General features: G+C 38.3%; 1 protein-coding gene across 1 annotated transcript in view; it reads right to left on the minus strand.

Moving 5' to 3' along the window:
* The window catches only part of LOC104444879 (ABC transporter C family member 2), a 116,181-nt gene extending 115,786 nt beyond the window's left edge, over nucleotides 1–395 (minus strand). Inside the window, exon 1 of the mRNA XM_010058657.3 lies at nucleotides 83–395. The gene's annotated coding sequence lies outside the window, so the exon portion shown is untranslated. The remainder of the gene's footprint in view (nucleotides 1–82) is intronic.
* Nucleotides 396–10,909: the final 10,514 nt, after the last annotated feature.

Raw genomic sequence — 10,909 nt, forward strand, 5'->3', positions numbered from 1 at the left:
AAAAAACGACGACTTCGATGATGGAGAGACGGAAGAAATAGAGAGAGAGAGAGAGAGTGGGAGCCAGAGAGAGAATCAGAACCTGCCCCCGCCAAATTGCAGCGCGGAATGCGATTGGTTTGGAGAATCCTGTCCTCGGCGCAGGAGCTTTCAATGCATCATCCCCACTTCACTCATTCCTCCCCTCTCTCTCTCTCCCTCTGATATATCTGCGAACTGTGGCTGTGGAGGGAATCGTCGGAGGAGAAGAAGAACGACGACGTTGTCCCTGGGTCCGCTGTTCAGAGCCAACGACAAAGGAACAAGAGAGAGAGATACGGAGTTTTCTAAGGTGGGGGTGGGGATGCTGCGGATGCGTATATGCTGACGTCAAAAAAGTCAGAGAGGGACGAATCCAGAGGGCTCGAATTTCGATTTGGGGGGTCCCAAAAATGGGAGAAAAAGGGAGGAGGAAAAGAAGGGGTAGTGGAGAGGACAAGGAGGTGCTGTTATTATAATTTATCATATATGGGAGGAGTACAAAAATCGTGTGGCCCGGTGATTTTGGAGCCCTGTTCATGATGATCATGATGATGAGGATTAGAAATTCATGGGAATTGGGGTGTCCTGGAGGGAGGGAGGGAGGGAGAGAGAGAGGGGGTGGAAGTGGTAAGTTTGGGGAGGTGGGTAGGTGGCTGACAGATTTGGGCTTGTTCGTCCAATTTTTTAAATGAGAATATGAAAATGTATTTATTTTTCTTAAAAGAGTTATTATGAAAAATCATGAATTGATATAGTTATAATAAATTTATCATAAATGACTATATTTATGATAAATTTTCATCAAATGCGATAGTTGACAAATTTATCGGTTTGAGATTTTATCTTGGTTTGTCATCGTATATTAGTTTATGGTTTTTTGTGATACTTATTTAATTTAATGAATATTAATGGCAGGTGAATCTATTACAAATATATTGATTTGGGGGTTTTGGTGATTTTTCAATAAATTTGTCACGCGTATACTAATTTAGGATTTTTATTAATAGGATTACCACTAGAAAAACCCTAGACACGTTACAAATTAATCTTAAACTAATTTTTTATCATGTCGGACGAGGTTCGGCGAGCTTGTCGAAGGCTCACCAGGCCACGACGAGATCCAGCGAGTTCGCCGAAGATGAGTCTTGCCAATGGCTAGGCGAGCCTCCCCCAGCCACCGACGAGGCATGGCCTGGCCGAGAGCCGAAAGTTTTCGTTAAAGTTTATTATCAAATTACTACGTTAGATTACACGTGACACTTGACGGAATACCCTTCATTTGTCACAAGTATACCAATTTGTGATTTTTCATGATATTAATTCAATTTAGCAAAAAGTAATGTAAAAATTTATCACAAATGTATTTGTTTAAAATTTTTGGTCGTCAATAAAATTAGTGTGTGATAAATTTATCACAATTTTAATAGTTTTGGGGTTTTTTGTAATAAAAAATAATTTTTAGTAAAATTATCATATATGTATCAATTTTAAGTTTTCATGGTATTAATCCTTTTAAATGAAAATCTAAATTAAGAAAGGTTTAAAGTGGATTTTATTTTAAATAAGAGTCAAGTATTACAAGTAAATCTCAAATAAGGGCCTAAGCTAGCCGATCAGCCAGCATTTGATTTTTTCTGTGATCAGGATGGGGTATTTTCTATCCAAAATAAAATCTGGATAAAATTTAAAAAGAACAAATGAATTCTAACCCAGATGAGATGACCCAAATGAAGATCATGATGATGATGAGACAAGCCGGTTTCGGTCCCCTCTTCCGGATGGACTCACTTGATCACAAATATCGGTTTTGGTCCCCTCTTCTTTGACTTAGCAAAATGAATCCAAGAATCAAAAGAAGCCAAACGAAATCAAAAAGTGAGGGAGAGCAACCCTTTGTTCTGTTCCAAATCAAAATCCAATTCAATCTCTCAAACTCTCGTCCCTTTTGAAATAAATGGCTCCAACCCACCTTCGATGTTGTGCTTCTCACCTAGTTTGATGTTGAAGTTGTCTTACATCAGTTGTGGAAGAGGCTAGTGATTGGTTATTAAGTGTGGGGGAAAACCTCACCCTTTAAATTAGTTTTTAGGATAAGAGAGACCCCATACCACCCAACACTATTATCAAAACCGAGGTTGCAAAAAAGCCTCAATCCAATAATCACATGAGAGAGTTACAGGTTATTCTTACTCCAACTTAAGCTCAATGTGTGAGAGGGATATTGTTGAGGTTGTCCTACATTGATTGTAGAAGAGGCTGGTGGTTGGTTTATAAGTGTGAAAGAAAACATCACCATTGGAGCTAACTTTTGGTGTGAGAAAGATCGAGACCACCCATCATTTGATTCAAGTTTTGTAGTCCCAAAGCCCATCTCTCCTAATTATATGGTTATTGTTGTCCTAGAGGAAAAAGAACAATGCTCTAATTCTATTTGTCGTTGTCCCAGAAGAAAAACAAACAATGCAACGGTTCAACTTAAATTGCCACAAACAGTAGTGCTGTGAGTACAGCAAGGGTAGATGACACTTACCGACAAATTTGGAACGGTTGTGTGCACACCTCGACCTCTTTTTTTCCCTCATGTTTTTAATCTTTACCCAAATGTTGTTTTGAACAAAAATGCCGGAATTGCAAATATTAGATAGTTTCATTTGTTTTGCTAAGTAAATATTAGCTAGTGTTTGGCTCCACTTGTTCGAAAATGAATGATTTAGAAAATATTCTTAATAGTGATCGTTTTTATTGATTACAAAAATGAACAAATGAAAAATATCATTAATCACGATAATGTTCAGACATAAATTGTTGTCAATACTGAAAAATTTTCTATTAACTAATTATTTTAAGCATACAAGCTATTATTCTTTGGAGAAATATCTTCCAAATCATTTATTTTCCATTAAACAAACAGCATTTTAAGATATTCACTTAGATGCATAATAATTATACTATGGAAATACACTTCTTCTTCTTCTTCTTCTTCTTTTGAAGTTATGTATTTCTACTATTTTAAGTGTCTGACTTAATATCGACAAACACGATTTATTTTTCATGTCAAAGACAAACGTCTAGAGATAAACTTTGGACACCCCAAGTACTCCATCAAATTCTTAATCAGGCAGGGAGCAAACCTAAATCTATGCAAGTAATTCAAGTATAAAATCACATTTAATTGATAATCTTGGAAATGAATATGCATTATCACTCTAATCAGCAAATCCATTTCCATTTCGGGCTAATTACCAAAAGCATTTTCACTTTTCAGTCTTGCCTCTTTCGGGAAGATCATTTATTTAGGATTTTGTCCCTACCTAACCTCTTGGCCAAATGGGTTTCCTCTTTTTTGGAAAAATCTGTTTGATCAATTTTGACTATTTTGGCATACGAGTGTACTCTGGCCAAAAATAGAGGCCTTTTGCGTGCGCGCATTTTTGTAAGACCACAGAGAAAGCGGTGTTAAAGACTAGTTCTATAACTCTCTTTTTACAGCAAGTTTTGTGAATGCTTTTCTTTTCGAGTTTTTTTTTTAAAGCAAAATAGGGTTTGAGGATATGGGAAATACTCGCTGAAAATCAGCTTTTTAAAATTGAGAAAAACATAAAAAGAAAAAGAAACATATATTCACCAATGCATAAAGGAGAAGTGTGAGACCCACGTGCTCCGGGTCATCCATGCTAAGGTTGTGTGACCCTAGAAAACGTTGGGGTCAGGTGACCTTTGGTAAGTTGTGGCTTGCCTAGGGTCAGTGCCATCCATGCTAAGGTTGTGCGACCCTAGAAAACGTTGGGGTCAGGTGACCTTTGGTAAGTTGTGGCTTGCCTAGGGTAGTTAGTGATCAAATGAGATTTCACCCGGGGCCACTCAATCTTAATGAGTGAATAGACTGGGATTGCACCACCTCCACAAGGTGGCGCCAAGGTCACATAGTCCTTAGCGAAAGCTAGTAGACCAACAGTGAGATCTGCCATCACCACCCAAGTGAGATCCACCTCTACCCGTCCACCAACGATGGCTCACCTACAGTCACACAGCCTTAAAGAGACCTTGTTGGAAAATGATAGTCGGCTGGGACTATTGAGGGAAGTACCATAGATTTTCCATACCTTTATAAGGTAGAGGGGCCTATAACTTAAGCCTATTGATAATTTAGTTAGACGCACCTTTACTCAAAACTTGAAACTATTGAATTATGGGTCCACTAGTATCATTAATTGTTTCTCTTTTTTGTAGGCATTCGACATGAGACTTCTTTCATTCACACAATTCACATGTGCATTCAACATTATCTTTTCACATTTAAGTCTTTGCATCTTATACGAAAGCTAAAGCAGATGGAGCATCATTAGAGTCATATGTCCTTCACATTTTGGTCATTTTGTTTAGACAATGCAAATGCGGACGTGATCATGTTAACACAAAAATCGAGAATAGAAAAGCAAGCATAACTATACAAGAACAGCGGGAGAGATAAAAATGAGTACCCATATTCAAATTCCCTAATTATACTTTGATATCATGTCAGACTAATCGTTTCACTCGAAAAATTAAAACTACTGAAAAACCAAGTCAGCATTATATGTACGACTATTTCTATGTCAATTGAATGAGTTGAATTACTTTGTCAATAATTGGTTGTTAGTGTTTTATTTATTTGTTTTTTACCCACTAATTCGAGACATTAGTTAAAATCACAAGTCAACACTATTTAAAACGAGGAAGGTCACATAGAAGGTGCGATCGTTCGAGTCCCCGATCAACAATTTGCTACTGTGCCGTTCAACGACAGCTGAATCAGTCAAAATGTTCATTTATTTTATTTTCGGTCTAATAATTCTTTGGGCGATAACGTGGGCGTCTCTTTTTTTTATGGGAAAAAATATTAGAGAAAAATTCTTTGAAAAATAAGGAAAGGAAAAAAGCTCAGATTTGCTTGAAGAGCAAGATTGGGGGTGGGCGGGAAATCGTCATGGCTGATGTATATGCAATTGCAAAGAAATGAAATGAAATTAGGCTCTCGGCATACGTATATGTACTTATATATATAAACAACTATGTATAAAAGACTTTCCATTGGGATGTATCCCGCGTCTCACATAGAAGTCAGCAATTTTTACAGAGACATGCTAGCGGCGCCTTCGTGAGCGAAAATATTTATATGGACCTAGGTTCATAGATAATGTACAATCGCTATCAATTTTGATGAGAGCCACGTAAAATTCACATGATTAGCGGTTGCGATTTACTTTTATTCATGTGGACTGGGCCTCCTTCGTAACCATACTACTTGTATCCTCAATTTGATTAGGGAGAAAATCTTGAATTGATTGGAGTGAGAAAGCGAAGAAAACAGACCAAAGCTTGGTTTAAAAATTGTGACTTGTCAACGGCTCTTATATGTTATGCAACCCTTGCAAAAACATGATATATTCTTATTTAACAACAATCGTCTTCTGAATCAATATTTTCATTTAGAGACACTCAAATAAGACACGACACAAACGCAAGTAATTTAAATCAACACAACTTTACTTATTTTTTTTGTGTTTTGGTTAATCGAACAAAATTTGTAAAATTCTAATGGCGATGCAAATCAATATAGTTACCGACATGTATACAACAACATGACACGTTTTATAAATCTCCTCCTCCTCACCACTCGCATTTAGTAAAGTGTACGATGTTATTCCCATTTTTATTTTTATTTTTATTTTTGTAAAGACGAAGAATGATATTAAGATTTCTACCCTCTTTACTATGGTGAGAAAAAAGTCAAATTATCACTATATTTTTATCCTTTCTTTTACTTCTGTCTTCGAGTGTGGGACGACCTGAAGGGGTTGCCATCTTGTCAAAAACGTCATTAGGACTAATGGCGCTATTTGTGAAGGAGTCAAACTTAAACATAAAGTCGTCTTTAGAAAGTTATGTTTGAGTTCAACATCATTCCATCTATTATTTTCATCATCAAGAAGCTGTCTCCCGGAGACTTGTCATGTACATCACCGAGACGAGACCGTTAGGTTTGACTCCTAGAGCTGACCGGTAGAAAAGTTGTCCCATTCAATCACCATCTTTATACGTGGCTAAGGGTTAGTGTTGGATTAAATTATTGACGGTCGGTTCAATTATGGCATTCCATTTCATCCCGCTTGTAAACTTTCGGGAAGAGCCTTACCCACGGCTTTGAGATAAGATGACTCGCCAATTTTACCATTTTATTCTTTATCCTAATTTCTATCATATACCGGACCTGAGCAGGTCTCAAACTGCTCATGTTCTCGGAGTCAAACCCAACAGTAAAATGGGATAATGATAACCGCGAGGGTCCAGACCACCCTTAATTCGGTTCCCCGGCATTGATTCCCGTGAAGTCCTTCTCCTAGCATACTATATGGGTTGTTTTTTTGCAGTCATTTTTCTTTTAATGTTTTCCAGAATATTCTACTTGACGAGACAGTTTTCCAAATGTTATTTTTCTTATAGTGAAAAGGGTATTTGTCTCCTATTGACAAATTGCGGTTCAAGAGCAAGAACATGTTCGATTGAAGGCCGCTTATTTAGCCCGTACATCACCGTCCACTGGCGTGAGGCTGTCCTCCTTGTCTCCACCACGATGCATGTCGGAAGTCCACTAAGATGATGTACCTAAGTCCAAGCCCCTCCTTCGCAGATTAGTCAAAGATTTCTTGACATCAAAGAAGACCGAGGAAAAGAAACTGGAACCTTGGCCTGCAAGCCGAGTCCCTGATTACTTTACCAACCATCACGGCGGTGGAGGTCTTGTATTAAATAACTAATTGTCACCTTTGTTTACAAATACTAAAAAAAAATTAGCAGTTTTCCTCCCAAATTAAAATATCATCTAAATTTTAAAGAAAATGAAGTGAAACCTCTTGTGTATTTACGTGTCCATTATTGTAAATAACAATCCAACCTAGATGGGTTGAATAGATTGATTCATAAAAACTTAACAATTTTTACGGAATAAGACGAGTTAAGTTTGATGTCAACCGAACTAGTTTAATATATGTAGGAATATCAAGTGCAAGATATTTCTATCAAATATAAGACAAAATATGTATAAAGAGAGAAGATGATGCACACATAGCTTATAATGGTTTGGCTCGTAAACAAGCTTACGTCCACTCTTTCAAACTAACAGTTACCCAATGGTTAGAATCCATTGAATGGTTACAACTTAGCACATACCACTTCTACCTAAAGTTGATAGACCACATTATCAATAACTTATTGCTCACACACTTGTACACTTCTCAAAATAAGATTTATAATGAGTAAGAACAATTCTTGACAAAGTAAGGCACAAGTGAAATAGAATTACGCTTGTAACATAGAGTAAATTGACTATATCAAAGCTTCAAAGTTTGTAACTTTCTCATTGTTAGGAGCAAGCAACATAAATCTGGTAACTTTTTTTGGAGTAATTGCCAAGAGTAAGCCCAAGTCTAAACTCATTAACATATCCAGTTTAGCTCACTTTCATTCAAAAGATTAAGTCAATGAATTATGGGCCGACTGGAATATATATTAACCACTTTACATCATATCAATTCTCTAATATGAGATTTCTTTAACACAACTCACATATTTTAACAATCTCCTCCTCATGTGTGAGCTTATTGTTAGGTTTGCTTCCTTTTAATCGAGGTACTTTTTTTTTTTTTTTCATTATCTCAACTTAAACCTTTAGGTTATTAGAATTAGGGGTGTGCAAAAGAACCGGGACCCGCCCGGACCACTTGGAATCGGACTGGAACCACCCGGAACCGGTGGTTCTTGAGGGAATTTCCATGGGTGGATCCGTCCACCTACCCACCCGGATCTGATCGATTATATTATGATAATATATTAATTTTTAATATTAAAAAATTGATATTATTAATTAACAAACCCAAATAAAAATAGTTAAAAAAAATTAATTAAAGTGGGTAATCTAATATCATGCCAGTCAAACCAGATGGAGAGGTCTTAATCCTGAAGCTGAAAAGTCCAAAGCGCACACCTTGACAAAACATCGAGCAATTAATGGGCAAAAAGCAAGCACGCGAAGAAGCAGGAGGAGGAGAAGAAGAATAGGTCAGGCGAAGAACCAGCAATTTCGATTGAAAACCAAAGTTGTTTCGCGTCAAGATCGGAGCTTTCGAAAAACCCCGGAACCCTCTCAGGCTAGGGTTTGCGGGGAAGAGTACTCATGGCGGGATTTAGAAAATGATATTATTATTGGTGAGACCGGTTCCATAGATCTACCCGGGAACCGGACCAGATCGGCGGTCCGATTTCCAGGTGGATCCATGCAACTAATGGGTGGATCCCGGTTTTAATTTTTCGAAACCGGTCCTTAACAGGTGATTCCCGGTTCTAGGTCAAGAATGGCCCGCTCGGACTATGCACACCCCTAATTGAAATGCACCCAAAACAATGCACAACAACCATCATCAATTGTTAACTTGGGATTGTGTCACCCATAATCTCTATCTTGTGTTGCCGGACTAACTGTCCATGGTCTTTATCTTGCGTTGTTAGGCTAGACCAACTATTCATGATCTCTTCTCATCAAACCAATAGTGATGGCAATTTCCACCCAAAACAAGCATTGATCATGATTTCTTTAAGATATTTACCAAACATCAGAATAAATTAAGGGCCCACCAATCAGCCATCGACTTTAATATCAATTGTTGAAAGTACACAATAGAAACTCGATACTTTCTTCCAAGGAGCAATGAGGGAGCCCCAGGTCCGAGCTTGTCAACATATTCAGTTAGATTCATTTTCACTTAAAAGCTTAAACCAATAGTTATGATCAACTAGGATATATTGACTGTTCTACAAAACCCCAATTTTTCTATGTGAGATTTTCTAACACAACCCACACGTGCATTTCAACACTCATCATTCCATGTCCTTCAATATACGTTGAGTCTTTTTTTAGAGTGCATTTGCTTGGACTTTTGGGGAAAGTCTTTGAGAAAATACAAAGGACTTTAAGTTAAAGGAGTTTTCCAAAATACAAATTATGTTTGTTAAATTGTAATCTAAAAGTCCATTGTGAAATACCTTTAAATAAAATTGTGTTTGGGAAAGCACTTTAATTAAAAAAAGAAAAGAAAAAAGTTGGCCCTAATAGATCAAGTGGCCACCGATATCCAGATCTGTCACCAGTGGATCGCTAGTGATCGTTGTCTGCTCCCGAGGACCATTGGTAAAGGTCGACTGGGGTCATGCGACCCCCAACGAGGGTCGTGAGACTCGTGCAACCTCTCACGGAAATCGCTTAACCCCAATGAGGGCCACCTAGGTTGCGCAAACCTAGGCAACCCTCGCCGGTGTGACCCTTGCAGAGGTCGCTTAACTCCAACGAAGGCTAACTAGGTCGCGTGGGTCGGGGCCAGCTAGACCCTAGCAAGAGCTACCTGGGTGGCGCTCGCTCAACCCCTTCTCGCCCGACCCCTACGAGGGCCAAGTGGGTCACACAAACCCAAGCCCTTGCCAGCACAACCCTCACGAAGGTCACTCGATCTCGACGAGGGCCAACTGGGTTGCTTGACACCAGGCAGCCCCTTTCTAGTGTCGCGCGACCGCTAAAGCCTGTCTACCATCTGGATTAGGCGACCTCAATCAACCTCATGAGGGTCACGCAACCTAGATGGCACTTGCCTAGGTTGTGCAACCCCCTAACGACGATCGCCTAGGTCGCTGGCCTCTCTTTAGCCCATGGCCAGACCCTTGCAATCACAGCAAACATGCCAACCAGCCCCGGGGAGAAGAAGATGAATAGTCGCAAACAAAGGCAAAATCAAAAAATCAGTGAGGATAAAGTTGGAAGAAATTTTTTTACTCCCTTTGCCTTCTAAGAAGGCTGAAAGCTCAAGGCAGCCTAGGACCTACCTTGGGCTTTCAACCGTGCCTTGGACTTTCAGCCTTTCAAAGGCAAACTTTGCCTCAATGTGGGTTTCAAATTTTTTACCAAACACCCAAATATTGGCCCAAAGATCTTTAGATGCCAAAATCCCTTTCCAAAGCCAACACCAAACGTAGCCATGGCCTTTGATCCTCAAACTAGCCGTTGGACAATCTTCAATAAAATTAATTTTCCGTTAGAGATGATGGACACAATTATCGGATATCCTATTGCCCATATATTCAAATCTTCCTAGTGATGTGATGTTTCCCCAAAATAGATCGACTATTCCTAGCAATATTCCACTCTTCCAAATTTATAGTAACCATTTTGATTCTACTTCATATTTTTCTTCTAGTTTTCCAATAGGCTAGTTATAAATCTTTTTTTTCACTTGCATATTAGTTCAAAGAAATATATAGATCTTCTTATTCAAATTACATAAATCATGTGAAGAATTTCTTCTCACGTATGATATATTGAGTTACCTCTATCATCTTCTCGCAAGTCTATCCAAGCTTCGCCCCCCTCTCTGTAGTTGACTACAAGCTGCCATCCATTTTGTTGTCCTTGGTGCGTTAGTGATTTACACTTTATTAAGATGTTCATCTCACCAAGGTACCTCCAATTCTTTACGGACTTCCCTTTCTCCTCAACTTGTTCACCCTTTATGATAGTGCATTGAGCTTCAGTTAGTCTTCTCATTTTGCACTTGGAAGTCCATCAATGGTGATGGAGTATCATTTATATCAACATTACTTGAAATCAAATAACATATGCATTTTTCGAATATTAATGAGAAATATATGGTTTTGTCAACTTCAAAGTGTCGTATGAGGCTTTTCCAACACCTTCTTTTATATATCATGAAAGTTTTAGATTTGTTAGGTTAAATTCAATTCAAAGTGCTTTAGTTGCAAATTCTTAAAAAATAAAAGTGAAAGGCAAAATGTAAAAGTCAATGCT

This window comes from Eucalyptus grandis, chromosome 5 (genome assembly GCF_016545825.1).
Source record: "Eucalyptus grandis isolate ANBG69807.140 chromosome 5, ASM1654582v1, whole genome shotgun sequence".
Classification (NCBI taxonomy): Eukaryota; Viridiplantae; Streptophyta; class Magnoliopsida; order Myrtales; family Myrtaceae; genus Eucalyptus; species Eucalyptus grandis.